Here is a 16689-nt window from a genome sequence, read left to right as displayed (position 1 = left end):
CTTTGGGACGTTAAACCCCATAAACCAACCAAACCAATTTATGCTGTGCTTTGGCGTTTTCTGCGGTGGATCGCTGCTGTGAGACTTCTTGTCTCAAGTTTCTGAATGTGTTCTTACTTGAATGAGTTTGGTGTCTGCATCGTCTCTCTGCTGTACAAACTTAATTCTGTTCTGCATGCGAACCATTTGACTCCGTCTGATTCTCTTCCTTGCGACGGGCAAAAGCCGAGGACCAAACGGCCCCACCCATTTGTCACGTGGTATCACTGTTCCTCCAAAGCTTGCCACTTAAAATAATTGAAGACATCTCCGAGAACAACTGCACCCACATGCTCTAAGAATGTTGGATACACATCGCTCGTCTGCGTGTGATAACAGGCAGTGACGCAGATAATTTGGTATTGGGATGTATCAACTGTTGAAAAAAAGAAAGCGCAAGAAGCACCCGTTGAATGCAGCGACGTGCTTAGACAAAATGCCACTGCTGCCTTTGGAAAGAGACGAGAAAGGCGCTGTACAGTGTCGAGTTGGTGCAACGGCGCAAATGAGGCATATCACCGGAGCAGCGAAATGACAACGCGTGGCGCTGCTGTTTAAAGGTGCCCTGCGACGTAGATAAAGCATGGGGTCTTTATTGTTTGTATGCAGAGTAAGGGACATTGCGAGTCCTGAACGCGCAATGAGATCACCGAAATCATAATATTTGATATTTTAATCTTCGCTAGAAATGCTTGTTTCGAGCCGATGGTGTCGCAACGCGGCGGTCATTTGCGGCAGCGGAAATGAGCTGGCATCCAGATAGGGCGCTGCCTTTCTCATTGGTTGGGCGTCCAGTTTGCATATTGTTCCTTTATACTTGCGAAACGAATCCAAAATATTATGTCTCTGAGTACTGAAAGCTTTTCGCACGCCACAAAAACTGGAAAGAAGCAGGGAAAGCGAATGAAAACTAACAAGAATACAGCTAGGGACGACACTTTCCATTCCGCTTCAAACCTTCGTGGCGGCCAGCGCTGTTCAAAAAACGTTGGCTCAAACCAGAAAGCGCGCGCGTCGAGAACGGCCGTGACCATACCAAGACGGCAGCGAAAAAAAAAAAAAAAAGGCTGGACAGGAGACGGGAGACGAGTTTGGGGGGGGAGGGGGGCTACTGCCCACAGCCTTCCAGTCCGACTAAAAAAGAAACTTCGGGGAGCTTCCTTTGTTGTTAGTCACCCCTGCCCTGACTACAGTGTCGTGTACACGGGGGGAAGACGCCGTCAAAATGCGCGGCTGTCTACAGCCCGGACAAAGCAACAACTGCATGCACGCTTCCGCTGCGTGTGCGCTAGGCGCGGTTCTGATTGGTAGCGCCCAGTTTCGGTACTGGGTGAGTGAAATGGGCAAGTGAAATGCGTTTTCGTCTGAGCTTTTCATTTCGGATTTTCAGAGTGGAATAACTTTCGTTTGCATGCTCCGATTTCAATATTCTTTTTGCTCTGGTCTCTGGAAAGCATGATGAATCTATTTAATGATATTAACTGGTACTGAGGAAATCATCGCGGTGCCCCTTTAAGAGCACGCCGATAATGGGAGTGCACGGCCGTTGCCACGCTTCAGTTCAGTGGGAGTTCTGCAAACAGTCATCGCCTGCGAAAAATTCTTCATTCTCTCTTTAGTAAGATATATAGTAATAGTAAAGAAAGGGCTTTTCCTTCCGACCTCCCCTTTCTGCAAACGTAGGAATGGCGCTGGGGACACGAAAGAACAGCACACGTCAAAACAGCATGCGTCAAAATAGCGCACAAAAAACAGCACAGCGACAAAACAGCACAGGGAAAAAACAGCACTGTCTTGTCCCCATGCTGTTTTTTTCCCTGTGCAGTTTTGTCGCTGTGCCATTTTTCCCTGTGCTGTTTTGTTGCTGTGTCGTTTTTTCCAGTGCTGTTTTTTGTGCGCTGAGGGATGCTTCGGAGTGCGTAAAGAAATGCTAATGAAAACAAAGGGCATATAAAACAAAACAAATGCGGGCGCCAAGAAAAGGAGATGACTCTGCGTAGACTTTCGTCATGCTTTTGCGTTTGAAAAGCCATCCATGCGATTCGGCAACGCTCACCAACATGGAGGAAGGAAAGCCATGCTCACCAATTTCTAAACTACGCGTGGAAGCAGATATGATTACGCTTTCTTATCCATCGCCACATGCGCTGCTCTAGCAGAGTGCCCAAGCATGTGAACCATGCACGTGATTTCAAAGCTTGCAGCTATGATAACGGCTGTGGACGTGAAAAAAAAAAAATCCTGACAGCCATGGAGGAAGGATGCTGACAGCAAACCAACATAGAGGATTGCTTATGAATACAATACTTTTGCAGTCAACTTCCCGTCTGGGGGTATAGCTCAGTGGTAGAGCATTCGACTGCAGATCGAGAGGTCCCCGGTTCAAACCCGGGTGCCCCCTCTCTTTTTTTTGGTTGCGGGAATTTTTTTTTTTTACTGTTGCTGAGGTAACCGGTGTCGGAGGCGTAGTATGTCGTTACTAGAAACATCGTGGTCGCGTGGTCAGAAGGGCGCTGTGCGGTATAGTTATTTGATACTACAGTTAGAGTGACTGCCCAGACAACACCAAACATCCGTAGGAGGTCCCAAAAATGTACGCACGTCCCACATCCCTAACAGGACGTCCCTGGGACATCCGCATGAAGTCCGCACTGGGATTATCCCGGAAACAGTCGCGGCTCGAACGTTATACGGACATGACGTCCGTATAAAAGCCGCGGTGGGATCATGCCGAAAACAGTCGCAGATCGGATGTTATAAGGAAGTGTTTATATTCATAGGGTCTGAATCGTGCAGATGGCCATACACTTCTCATGAGCGCTCGAGTGGCATGCTCCACTGTCCTTTTCCGATGTCTTTGGCTAGCGGGCTTGATACAGCTGTTTGGAACAAGTAAACAATAATCCATACGATGTATAAGCGCAAGGTGTCACAAAGTAATACATAACCCAGTACTTATTTTTTGAAAGAGCAAAAAAAAAACGTTAAAAGCAGGACAAAAATAAGCAATTCCAAAAGGGCCATTAGCTGAATACAGAAACCCTAAACTTTAAAACTTCGAAATTAGGGCAGGGCGACATATCTGAACCTGGCTCAATTAGTCTAATTCCCGTTTTGTTATAGCTATCGAGGGTGTGCTTACACAATCTTCTCCTCCAAGCTCACAACATAACCACCTTGAAAGGTAAAAAAACGTAGCGCAAAGAGACGAGGACACAGAAAGACAGACAACACGGCGCTATAACCACCTTGACGCCAACTGTAATTCCCACTGATCTCCACTAGGGGAGCTGGATGCCGCATCGGGCGCCCGAAAGTGAAGCCACCGGAAGTAAGCGGCCTTGTCCCGGAAGTCAGCCTTTGGCAGTGCATGAAATCGGAGCTCAGCACGGTTTTTCAGTTCCAGTTTTGTTTTCCCACTTAGCATTTCGTCTTTTCGCCGTTCTCGTCTTTTTCCATGACAATGCCTACCTTTTGCGCCGCCAACTGAGCGAGGAGACCTGCGAAGTCTTCGGGAAGGACGTTTCAAAAATAAGGGCCCATTGCATTTCAATGGGGCGACACTAGCAGACGACAGGACGCCGCTACGCACAGCAAGTATGGAGCCTCGTCTACTCGGCTCGGTGTCGTCTCGTTTGCCTAGCTTCGCCTACTCTGCTCTTTACTGTGATGCTTGTTCCCACGCTCAAGCCCAAGTTATGCTATCAATGGGGGATAAATATAAGAAAGAATAGGTTGAAACATTCACCAGGCAGCTTACTTTGCAGCGACCATTTTACCGAATTAAGTTTAGACCGAACCGGAGCGAGGGCTAGGCTACTATCTTGTGAGGTGTCGACGGTGTTCGGTTGGTTCACATTAGCGCCTCCAAAAGGTATGGTACTGCTTTTTCGACGGAGCGTGTCATGTACTGTTTCGTGTTGTAGCAAGTTAAGCCTGAATGGTCTTTAATTCGTGGTGCTTGGTGCAGTTGACTTCTAACAGCGCTTCTCACGCGCACTGCACCATTCGCCTTTCTTGTCAGTCGTTCCTCTCGCGCTGTGCCTTTTCTTTACTGCACGAAAATTCGGTTTTAAGGTGACCTAGCCTCATCGTCATTCCACTACTTCTCCTTTACGCTCGGAATACACGAACCAGGCAAGAACATAGTGTTTAATGCACGTACCCCCTTGCCGAGGCAGGGTGAGACCTGCATGCCTGTTTTCTTCGCTTTCGCAGAAATTACAGGGTTCTGCACACAATGCTCACATTTCTCGCATTCAGCTTGCTTCTTCCTTTCATATAACAGCAGACATCACACGAAAACAACGCAAAAAACTGAGAACGAAAGGGCGAAAGACACGACTTTTTGCATTGAAATACACAGCAGACACCCGACTTCCGGGACAAGCGGTCCAACTTCCGGTGGCTTCACTCGCGCTCGTCTCGGAAAGCGGGAATGCGGCATCCAGCCATCTAGTGGAGATCAGTGGTAATTCCCGCCTTCCGACCATAACAGCCACTGACGACGACAGTGACACCACAGCAAAAACAACTGGCCACCTGTTCGTGCTCTTAAAGCAGTAATCATAAAAATTAATAACACACATTCTTTTTTGCAGTTACTTTTTGTTTTATTTAGGATCACAGTTTCATTTTTGTCTTAGGTGCATGTTGTATAAAAAGGCTCTTTGCTCATTAGCTCAATGGCACCACAATCGTCATCGCACTACTGAAACAATCATAGAGTTTCTTACTACTACCTAGAGGGAAAGCTGGCGGCGCTGCACTTCAGCCAACATGGACGCTCAAAGCATCATGGGGCGGTGAGCTACTTGTTGCGGCACAGTCGTAGTTTTTCGGGAACACAGAGTGGCAGTACTAAGGCGTTTCATTCCGAAAACGTAGTTCGTGTGTGCGCAGACGACTTTCGCGCGAACGCAGTGTGCAAAAGCCATAGTAGTGAAGACGCGACGACACACGACGCCAATAAAAGGTTTTACTCTTCCGAAATGCCATTAAAAAACCTCTTAAAGTATCTAAACAACAACATTTTTTTTCAAAACATATTTACTTTTAAAAGTGCGCCTGTTAATTACGAAATATTAGTTTTTTTAGTGTTCATTACTTGGCCAATAGGAGAGCGAGTCGTCTCTTATTTTGGGCAAACTTTGCACTTAAATGCTTTTCGGCTCGTTTGTTGCAATCATTAGACAAGATATTGAATGTTAGGACGTTTGTAGCTATCAAACAGCTTTATTTTTTTTATTATTTTTTGGCCAAAAGTTACAGTTCCGCAACAAGTAGCTCACCGCCCCATGATGCTTTGAGCGCCCATGGTGGCTGAGGTGGTCACGTGGGGTCTCCATGCAAACTCCCATAGACGGCTTGCCAGCTTTCCCTCTAGGTAATAGTAAGAAACTCTATGGAAACAATGGCCGCATTTGTTTTTCCAGTCCCGGACTACTTGCTGGCAGGTCTCGGCTTCCGCTCGGACAGGAAAAGCGTCATGGTCACATGACCTACTTGCCATAGGCTGCTTTCGAACACGGCGCCAGAGCCGGGCTCCCCCTCGGTTACCGTACAAGGAGAAGGGTTGAAATGCGGGCCAGTTGGTACATTGTAAACTGAGAAAAAACCAGTCACACAAGACGACGGACAAGAAGAGAGTACACACCACAACGACTGGACTAACAACTGAAGTTTATTGGAAAAAACATGGTCCGAGCAAGGCCAGCAGAGCATGCGCAACAGCATCATCACTAATCACTGCGCAAAAGAGACAAAGACAAGAAATCTAAACTATCGTGGACGACCTAAAAAAGCAAATTCTTTTTCAAGTAGTCGCACCGAAGTTGTGCTTATACAATCAGAGCCTAACAAACCGATATGATATGCCTCCGATATGATATGATGACAGCGTCCGTACAAGGACGCTGTCATCTGCTAGCAGACGATGCAAGCCACGGCCACCACGACGCCGAAGCAACGCCGTGCGCTCGATCATGATACAGAGTCGATTTAAAGACTGTACTGTCAGCTTAGCGTAGGTGCATTACAGAACTCAGCTTCGGAGGTACGCTCGCCGCTACTGCTTGCGGCGAAGTTCGCACAAAGTAGCCCAACTCGTTGCGGATCGGCAGATAGACGAAAGCCTTCGCAAAAATGTTGACAACAAGCTCTGTAGCTGCTCCAGTATACGAGTGGTTCACCTGCGATGCTTTCAGGTAAGCGTACAGACAGCATGTCGCAAAACAAGCGAACGAGGACCTCTTGACGACACGAGCAAACAATACGCGCTCGCAGCTTCGAACGCGCGTCCGTGTGCGGTGGATTTCAAGAAAATAAACGAAGATGCAAGAACAAAAAGTATTGCGATGGCTCAGAGAGCAGCTACGGAGCTCATGTGAAGGTTTAACGCGTGATATCGACCTCCAGGAACACGAAAAATACTCAAAATGCACACGGAGTCTAACTCAATATGGCTGCCAGCGCGGCGCGCAGCTATCGTCTGCTGCCTTCTCAGCAGCCCCAAGCAGCCCGCGGACTGCCATAGGCTAAAAATGAACGCGTTGCTATGGCGATGCAGGCAGGTAGGCGGAGCTTTCGGGCTGCCCGAGAAAAACAAATACCGGACTCGAGTCCGCAAGTAGTCCCGGACAGTCCGGGACTGAAAAACAAATGCGCCCAATGCAAGCATGGAATCATGGAGGGAGAAAATGGAATGCAAGTTATATTTGCTTAGCTTGGTTATAGACTATAGCTTGGTGGATTGAAGCGTGTATTAGCCCGTTTTCCGTTTTTTGGGCCAAAATTTCAGGTAATTATTGACGTTCCTACTGTATGTTGGTTGCGTAACGAGTGTATTTTTTTCCAGCGGCGGGAAACACGGATGGCACATGCGGCAAGTGAAAGTAAGTGGCAGTCGGTAGTCCTTGCCTGGTGTGTGAGCCGTGTAGCGTGATTTCTAGCTTTTGAAGTAATTTTAGCGGCAGTATTAAAGCTCAGTGTCACTGATGCTGGCTCAACATGAGCAGAAGCTTACTGGGGGCCAGTATATTAATCTGGTGACAGCATAATGGCTACGGTGCCGAGGAGTACTGCTTACAGGCGTGCACGCCGAGAGGCACGTCGTGATACTGAACTAATAGCGTCGGCTGCTGGCGATGGTGTTGCGTACGACCCTTATTAATCTGATCCGTGTGCTGCTGCAAAGCCGCAAGAGCAACTAGATCCTAGCTCGTCGCATGTTCCGTGCCTTCAACATTCGACTGAATGTGCGCCTAAAGTTCCTGTTTTAATTTTGATTTGGTTTATTGGTTTGTTCGGGTTGAACGTCCCAAAGCAACTCAGGCTCTGAGGGACGCCGTAGTGAAGGGCTTCGGAAATTTCTACCACCTGGGGTTCTTTAACGGGCACTGACATCGCACAGTACACGGGCCTCTAGAATTTCACCTCCAACGAAATTCGGCCGCCGCGGCGTGGACCGAACCCTCATCTTTCGGGACAACAGCCGAGCGCAGTAACCACTGAACCAAGGCGGGGTTGTTTTAATTTTGTATTCTGTTTATAACTGTTGCATGCGCACAGATTTTCTTTGATTGGTTTGTAACCTAGATATATATAGTATTGAAGAGAACTATTGCAATTTCATTTGAACTATATGTATTGTTTGGGCGTTTTGCATCCAAAAAATGAGGTCATGCATGTTTTTACATATGAATTTTTCGTTGGCAAGGGCCAAATCTGCCCCTGTGTCATATGGAGGACTTATAATGGAGGGCATATGCATGTTTAATTGTACCACCTAGAGATACTTCACAACAGCATGCCAGCTGCCTTCAGTATCGTAAAAACTGACTATAGCAATACAGTTCCCCACTGTTAACTTGAGAAATCCTGATTTTATTTTCTTGGTCTGATTTCGAACCTAATTCTGTTTTGATCTAGAGAAATCACATGACTGTGCGAGATGGAGACACTGCAAGAGAAAAGACATCTCGCATTCTGCGAAGTATTCTAACATCTGAACTGGCTCCTAGCTACAGCTGGTATGGCACCAAGAGAAGAACAGGCTCTGTGAGCTGAATATATGCAAAATCATGTGTAGTAAGTATTATTTGGAGGAAGCTATTTCAAATCTTAAAGGAGCACAGATATAAAATTTTAAACTCAAATAAGGGATCCGATCTGTGTCCTCGGCACAAAGGGTTTTACTATTCCAAATTCTCTGATTTCACTGATTCCACATGCCAAAAATCATTGACAGAGGAGCTGTTAGCCAATGCTGACATCAATCATCTATATATGGACTGGTTGGCAGAGTCACTAGCAAAACATGGGGTAAGTCCTAACCATGCCATCACATGATGCCATAATGGACTCCAGGACTGGCATTTACCTGACAGAGACCAAAAGTACTCATAAAAAACAGTTTAACTGTTCACACTGTGGACTAGATAACGTATATACACATAACATAACACATATATACACATAACATAACATATATACTCTCATTCGTATATAGGTTGCCTAACCGACCAGCAGACCTCAACTCGGGCACAGCAAACTACGCTGAAAGAAATCGAAAAGGCAGCCATGTCATTGTTTCAGCATGCAACTGAACGGGTAATGCGCAAGAAAACTGGCGAACAAAGCTGTGCTCCTGAGCAAAACTGAATGGTGAGTGTGTTGCTAGTGTGCTACATTTTTTGTTGATAGTAACATCTTGGGTCGAGGATTTTTCATTCGAAACTGTTGATATTTTCCTGTGACACTGTGCTGAGAGGTGATTGATTTTGAGAGAGCACAGAATTCAGTAGATTATTTCAATAGATACTGTGAAAACTTCTGCATATCAGCCTGTGTAGTTAGGAAGAATCATGAAATGTATCTTTTAAGTTAACTTGGGTATTCGTAGCCTGCTAAGTCCTCACGCACCTCTCTTTACTTGGCCGTCTGTTTGTGGTGGTTTTACTCCTGGAAGTATGTACATTTACTTGTGCAAGGATTAATTCCTTGCCGCAAGTACCATTTGGTGCCAACACCATGTGAAGGTGCTGCAATTTTTATATTGTGCTGCAAGTTTTTTTTTTTTTTTTTCAAATGCAGTGAGTGATTTAAAAAAAGGTGAACTGAAAAAAGTGTCTATATGTATTCGGTCTTTTTTGTCTTCCTTCCAGCAAGGCAGCCTATTTCAGCATTGGCCCAGGTGGCAGGATTTCTGCTTTATATGTATACATGACTCTTCTTTTCGATAACGCTATAGCAGAACCGAAAAGAAGACTCCCTAGAATGAGAACCCAATCAATATCTTGAAAACGTGTCACTTTATTGATACCTAGCAGTTGTAGTATACTTAAGTGTCTAGAAATGCGATGCTTTGTGCATGAACAATTTTTTTTTCTCTGACCAAGCTGGGAATTTTGTTGCCCATCTGAAATTTGCTTGTATTGAGCTATACTTGCTGTTTTGGTCTAGTCCCACTATGCTTGTGTAAATTTGTTCCTGACTGCTACTACTAGAGTTATTTTTCACCCCCATAGTGCGTTTGCATTGCTGTTCCAGCAAAAAAAAGAGGATATGTGGATTTTAATGACTTTTATCGTCTATGTAAGAGACGACCATAGTTCCTGTGGCTTGTAGCGGTCTTATAACTTGTTAATGCTAATATCATACTATATGCAGCGTGTTTTAGATTTTTTTCTTCTGGCCGTGCTAGTCCATCTACTCCTTATGCACACTTATACGTGCTTTTTATTTCTAGTCCTGTGCTTGCTGAAATGTGAGTCTGAATGGTAGTGCTTGTGTCAATATTAACCTCTGATCTGTGTGCTTGTATTGCTGTTATAGCAAAAAAAGGCTCATTTGTGATTTAATAATCTTTATTGTTTTGAGTGAGACAAGCATAGTTCCTGTACCTTGTAGCAGTCAGACAACATGTCTTAATTTAGTCATTCGACATGCAGCTTGACTGAAATGTTTATCTTGCCTTGTTGTTGTTGTTTATGTCGGCTAATTGCCTTGAAGGCCACCTACTACTTATGCACAGCTATATACCTGCTTTTGTCTCTAGTTGCATGCTTGCTGAAATTTGATCCTGACAGATAGTGCTTATGTTAATATTTTAATCTCTAATCTGTGTAGTTGGGTTGTATTACTGTTATAGCAAGAAAGGGTCATTTGTGTTTTAAGAACATTGATTATTCTAAATAAGACAATAGTTCCTATACTTTATTGCAGTCACATAATTTGACTCATTTTAGCTATGCTACGTGCAGTGTGATCGAGATTTTTTCACCTCTGCTGCGTATGCTTGTATTGTTTCAGTAAAAAAAAGTTGCATTTGTGTTTTTAGTTTGGTTTTTGGCGTTTTACATCCCAAAGCGACCCAGGCTATAAGGGATGCCATAGTGGAGGGCTCCAGATAATTTCGACTACCTGGGGTCCTCTAGCATGCACTGACATCGCATAGTACACTGGCCTCTCAACTTCTCGCTTCCTTCGAAATGGGACTGCCATGGCTGGGATCGAACCTGCGTCTTTTGGGTCAGCAGCCGAGCACCATATGACCAGTGAGGCACTGAGTGGCATATTTGTGTTTTGTTGCGTTCATTATTTATAAGACAGTCATGTAATATTTATGCCTTACAGTATGCCGCTACTGTTTGTTTTAATGTCCTTTGCAGTGCAATTAATATTTTTTGTTCTGACCAAGATAATCATCCCGAAGCCTGTTTAGACCTTACATGACTTATATGTATATACCTGCTGTTTTAGCCGTATAGTTATTTTGCATCTCTCTATTTTGCAACTGTGCATCTGGGGTTGGCTTGGCTACTTATTGTATTGGAATCCTACTGCTTCAAGTTTGAAAACGTGATAATTTTGGCTAATACTAACGAGACAAGGTATACAAAATTAATGAAGCCTATTACACACACTGCGAAGGAAGGTCTACGTGCACACCATCCATGACCTTGCTCTCAATAACGAGAAATGCCTGAGAGGAGCTGTTAAAGCTGTGTTAGTGCTTCCTTTATGTGAGTTGTTCTGTTTCATGTGCTGTTATTAAAAATAAAATTCAGCTGTGAATCAGCATTCGGCCTGATCATCAGCATGCCCCATATACTTGAATAAAACTATTGTAGCCAAAGCTTTGTGTTTTAAATCACTGTGCAGCATAATCCAGGCCTGTGTTCTAACTTTGTGTCGTTTTTACTATAGCATCGCTCTCGGCCATATACAATTGGCCGAAATGCCAGAAGCTGAAGCTGGTTCTGTTGCGGTTATGACGCACTGCTTCTGCTTCTGGTATTTTGGTCAGTCATGCGTGACCAGTAGCGACACTTTTGAAAAGGACACGAGGTTATATTGGGTCCTGGCCAAGGAAAAAATAAAAATAGTAACGTCCTATTGCAGTCCTGTGAAGGTCCCAAAAATGTACTCGTCAGACATCCGAAGGACTTCTTTCGGCGTTTCACTTCGGATGTTTCCAGGATTTTTTCGGGACATCCGCGGGATGTGCGTAAAGTCCTGCCGCGGACTTCCCAAGGACGTCCTTAGGATGTAGGTGTGTTGTCTGGGTGGAAGCTTGTGGCTTTACAGTTATTTAAAAAAAACTCTGCCTCTCCCGTAACCGAGAGTAGAGTAAGCATGAAATGTTTACGGGCATAATGCGAAGCGCACGCGGACACGACGAGACGCAGGCCTGACAGGAATGTATATGCAGCGCGTTCGAAACTGTCCGAAGTGCGTAGAGGCGAAAGCGTTTTCAGCACCACTTTGCGTATGTGACACTGGTGATGTTACCACTGGATTACGTCACACATAATTCATGACGAAGTAATGACAAATTACTGATTAATGTGTAATGACTGATTAAATACTAATAAACTGCTAATTATAATGACGCTTAAGCTTCGCCTTTAGGAGTGGAACGCGACAGCGTCTTGTAGCGCTGCCAGGCAGTCCGCGGAACGCCACCACCTGTTCGGCGTGATGCCTCGTCCTTACGCGACGCTTTTGGAGGAAAGGAAATTACGCAGTAATTCTCTGTCATCTCGGTGGACACCCGAACCGCACCATACAGGAAGGGAGGAACGCCACCACCCGTTCGGCGCGAAGCTACCGGCGCTTGTATGCCGGTCCTGTAGGAGGGCTTAGAGAGTCTCGTTAAATCTCGTACGGTGCCCGGATGTTGGCTCTCGGTCTTGGCGTGACTATCACCACACTGCCGACAACGGGAGTTAAAAGCATTTCATGCTTAAATATGCATGTATGTGCTTTTTGCACGCGTTATTAGAAATCGGAAATTATAATTCCGTGCATTATCAAACGCACAGCTCGACTGATATCTTGATAAACATATATTGAGAAGGCACTGGCAGCAGTTATTTTTTGTGACTCGTTTGGAGACCAACAGCGCTTGCATGCCGGTCGCGTAGGAGGGCTTATAGAGAGTCTCGAGCGTTAAATCTCGTTAAGTCTCGTACTGTGCCCGGATGACTGGAATTCAGTGCCCGGATGATGGCTCTCGGTCTCGGCGTGACGTCACCACACTGCCGACAACGGGAGCTAAAAGTATTTCATGCTTAAAAACTCCTTCAACCTGAACGTACCGACACCCTCCTCCGCACCCCCAGTTTCCTCCTTGCCCGCACGCGAAGGCGTTTGCGCTTATTTCTCGTTTCTGTATAGAAAACAGAAAGGTTATTCCACATGAAAGGAGACTTGCCAAATTCTTGACATTTTAGCTTTGTATGAAAACATTCATACCAGTTGGGCGTTCTTTTCACGAAATTTTTTTTTTTTTTCTGTCTGCAAGTATACTCGTATCATGTTCCAGAGAGTAAGAAATCACCTTAATCTGGGTATATTTAGAAAATGATTCCTCAGGAGCCATCGCTGAATAAGTTCGTGAGCTACCATGTTTGCTTTATCCATTTTTATCCTCCTAGAGGGTCCCTGAAAAAGGCGTTTGTGGTTGGCTATAATACGCTTGCATGAGCGTTCATGCCGCGTACAAGACCGCCAAAGCGAGCCGATTTACAACACGTTTTTTTTTGAAAATTCGGGCTTTTAAGGCTCGCGGTGACCAGGGGTGCACGGCTTTCGCCCGCAACGCGCCATGATGCGCTCGTTACTTCAGCAGCGGAGGGCTATCATTGTTTTGCCCTCTCTCTGCACTTGTCTTAATTGGTATGATTTTCAGCCAAATCTAAAACGTAAAGAATTTGGAGTGTCGCCTTTCGGGAGGAATGACCCTGCACTCAATCAATTTGATGCGTTTAACCATACCTTGAGAATTTGGTGCGTCTCCTTTCGGGAGGAATGACCCTGCACTCTATCGATTTGATGCGTTTAGCCATACCTTGAGAATTTGGTGTGTCTCCTTTCGGGAGGAATGACCCTGCACTCAATCGATTTGATGCTTTTAGCCATACCATACCAAAAGAAATTTCTTTTGGTATAAAAGCTGCTTTAAAAAATGGCTGGCGGGTTAGCATTGCTGAGCACAAAAAACCGTGCGAAAGCACGGTTTTTTGCAGGTGGGCATTACCGCCTCGTACATCAAAGCGTGAGTCAGGTGTCCACTGACTCAGGGAGCCATCTCGACTTCGTGTTCGCCTACCTCGATGCACTCCTCGTCACAAGCTCCTCCGGTTCTGAGCACGAAGATCACCAGCTGCGCGCCCTCTTCCATCGGCTTGGTGATTACGGCCTCGTAATCAACCCGAACAATTGCCTCCTCGGCATCGCTACAGTAGAGTTTCTTGGCCATCTTGTATCTTTAGCAGGTACCAGGCCTCTCGACAACAAAGTGAAGACATTGCAAGATTTTCTACACCCCCCTTCACTTTAAAAGCTCAGAGAATTCTCGAGTCTTCTGAACTTTCATCGCCGCTATTTCGCCCAAAGTGTGCCAATTTCCTGCAACCTCTGACCGACCTTTTGGCTACTAAAAAAGATCCGGCTGCGCCACATAAGTGGACTGACGATGCTGCATCTGCATTGAAATTGCTGCTGCGGCAGTCGCAGATGACACCATGCTCCTATAAAACCATTCCTTACGCTCAACTTTGTCTCGTCACCCATGCATCGCGCATTGCTGTCGAAGCAGTTCTCTAGTAGCACGTGTCTCTGGTTGGCAGCCTCTCGGTTTTCTTCTCGCAAAAGCTGAAGCCACCTGAGGCTAAATACACATTCGGCTGAAAACTCCTCGCGGTGTACCTCGCCATCAAGTATTTTCACCACTTCTTAGAGAGCTTGGACTTCCGCGTCATCACAGACCAAAAGGCCTTGACGTTTTTGCCTTCCAATGCAATCACAGCATACAAACTGCATGCGAGCTATCCACCAGCTGTGCTTTCTCTCAGAGTTTACAGTGCATCCCTGTCACGTCCATGGGCCGGAAAATGGTGCTGCTGATGCATGCTTTCCCTAGTCGGTGCTCTCCCGTCCCAATCAACAGTGGACATGAAGAGCTAGCAGCCGCCTAGTGCAACGACCCAGAGCTGCATCACCTTTGTTCTTCATCCACGTCTCTGTCATTTGCTGATTAATGATAAAATATTTATTGTAGTACAAGAAAAGTGAGGAAGAGGAGGGTGGGGTCCTTAGTCCAGGACTTCACTCTTCATTCGTTTTCCCAGATTCCTCAATTTTTATTCATGAGCCGCTTGAGATAAGGCTGGATGAATTTTTCTCCTGTCTGGATCTGTCCCAAACCCTGGCCATTCTCCCACCATGGGTATGTGCCATCGCTTCAGAGGCAACGACGACGACTCCACTGGCGTAAGCTGCTGCCCTTGTTTGTTCGATAAGCTGGCGTTGATGTTCTTCCGAGCTAGACAGTACCTCGTGCCCCTCTCGCGTTGGTTTAGTTACGATATCAGTGATTTTTTTTTTTTTTGGCAGGCCCATATCATATTAGTACAGGTCTGCCTTCTCCCCGCAAAATCTGCATTTCGATTCGACAGAATCCGGATTTATGGCGTTTGGATTCCGCAGCCATTAAGGCTGTGGAATGTCCTAGTCTGTAGAGGTAAATCTCCTTGTGTTCGTGCAGGTTTTTGGCAGGTGGGGGATATGTCTGCTGCTCTAATCTGAGGTACTGTAGTGTCTTGTAAGTTGCGAGTGGATCGAACTGGTCCGATTCCGAGGTACGCTGTCCGCTGCAGCTTTCCTCCTCGTGCGTTATTACGTGTGCAACACATCCTCTGTTTCCCCGCGGCCCTACATACCTTTGGCTTTCAGTCGTGCCATTTTTGAGCAACTGCACCAGCCACCCCGCTATTCGTGTGACACACAAGCTGGTCACATCTCGCTTCCTTTGGCCAAGTATCAATGCCAACGCTCGTCGCTGGGCACGCAACTGCCTTCAAAGCCGGCACGTCAACGGTCACCGGCATACTGCCATGCCTGCCTCTCCTTTTCGGACTCTCGACGCAAGGTTTTCCCATGTCAACACAGACCTCTTGTTGGTCTCCTCCCATCATCGTGTGGAGCCTGTTACCTGCTCACATATGTGTGGATCGCTTGAAAATCGCTTGAAACACTGGCCCGAAGTGCTGGCCATTGCCGTCACTACGGAAAATACAGTTGCTATGGCCTTCATGGCTGCTGAGTGCATCGTTTCGGATGCCCCTCTGTCATCAGCACCGAGGCCGCCAGTTTCAGTCGATCCTGTTCTCTGCCTTTGCTAACATACTGGGCATCCGCCACATCTATATGACCGCCTACCATTATTCGGCAAATGGCATGGTGGAATGTCTTCATCAACAACTGAAGGTTGTCCTTACCACCTATCAGGCACAGCAACGCTGGTCCGAACACCTTTCCCTCGTCCTTCTGTGCATCTGCTCAGCATTGAAGGTTGACCAGGGCTGCTCTTCTGCGGAATCAGTCTAAGGCCTTCCTGGAGAATTATTATTTTCACCTTTGTCCCCCATTTCTTTCATGATGCTTCCACCTACCTCCGGGACCTGCGCACCACGTTTAGAAGCACCACTTCTGTCACCCCTGCTGATCGACCGTCACCCTCGGTCTGTGTTTGTCAGTCAGGATCTTGACTCCTGCAGCTATGACTTTGTCCGGCGTGACCACACCCATCCAGCCCTAACACCGGCCTACTTTGGACCATTTCGCGTGCTCCATCGCACAGCTAAGACGTTCACGCTAGACATAAAAGGTCATGAAACGTGAAAACATTGTGCCTGCTACGGACTCAAACCCACCTATGCTGCTCCTCCACCCGTGGTTACTCCACTCTCGTTTCGCCCTTGCCACTCTTCTGTGCCTCCTTATGAAAACACGTCCACTGGGCAACTCCTATGGCTTCCACTCTAGGGGGGAGGGTTTGGGGAAGCTCTGTAGCGCCCCTTGGAGAACATGTCAGTACCTCAAGGAGCCAAAGTGGAAACTTTTGATACAGAAAGCCAAACATGATTCAGGAAGCATCCGACATGACGAAGCAGCAGCAGACACCAATTTCAAGCCAGCCTAGTATAGAAAGATGGTTTCTGCGAGATTTCTGATGCGAAGCTTAGAGAACACCGATAATGAAGCGAAAGGATTCCACTTGAAAAATAGTTTAAAAGGGGTCTAGTGCTCCTGCAATTTCAGCATGTCCGCTCCAAAAATGTTAATGGTGGCATCAATTACGCC

The 16689-nt window shown here is 46.3% G+C and overlaps 1 long non-coding RNA gene and 1 other non-coding gene across 3 annotated transcripts; both read left to right on the top strand.

Moving 5' to 3' along the window:
* Positions 1–2368: 2368 nt before the first annotated feature.
* TRNAC-GCA (transfer RNA cysteine (anticodon GCA)) lies at positions 2369–2440 on the top strand. The gene has a single exon. It is a non-coding gene; the product is annotated as a tRNA-Cys (tRNA).
* A 4299-nt stretch (positions 2441–6739) lies between these two features.
* Positions 6740–11119, top strand: LOC149339044 (uncharacterized). Of its 2 annotated transcripts, XR_016283479.1 has the most exons (5): positions 6749–6838; positions 6896–6932; positions 7969–8127; positions 8549–8703; positions 9204–11119. It is a non-coding gene; the product is annotated as an uncharacterized LOC149339044 (long non-coding RNA). The 2 variants fall into 2 exon arrangements; XR_016283478.1 differs by having other exon boundaries at positions 6740–6838; positions 6896–8127.
* The last annotated feature ends 5570 nt before the right edge of the window (positions 11120–16689 follow it).

Source organism: Amblyomma mixtum, chromosome 6 (genome assembly GCF_055824585.1).
Source record: "Amblyomma mixtum isolate Tamu chromosome 6, ASM5582458v1, whole genome shotgun sequence".
NCBI lineage: Eukaryota > Metazoa > Arthropoda > Arachnida > Ixodida > Ixodidae > Amblyomma > Amblyomma mixtum.
This window is presented reverse-complemented; position numbering and strand designations above follow the sequence as displayed.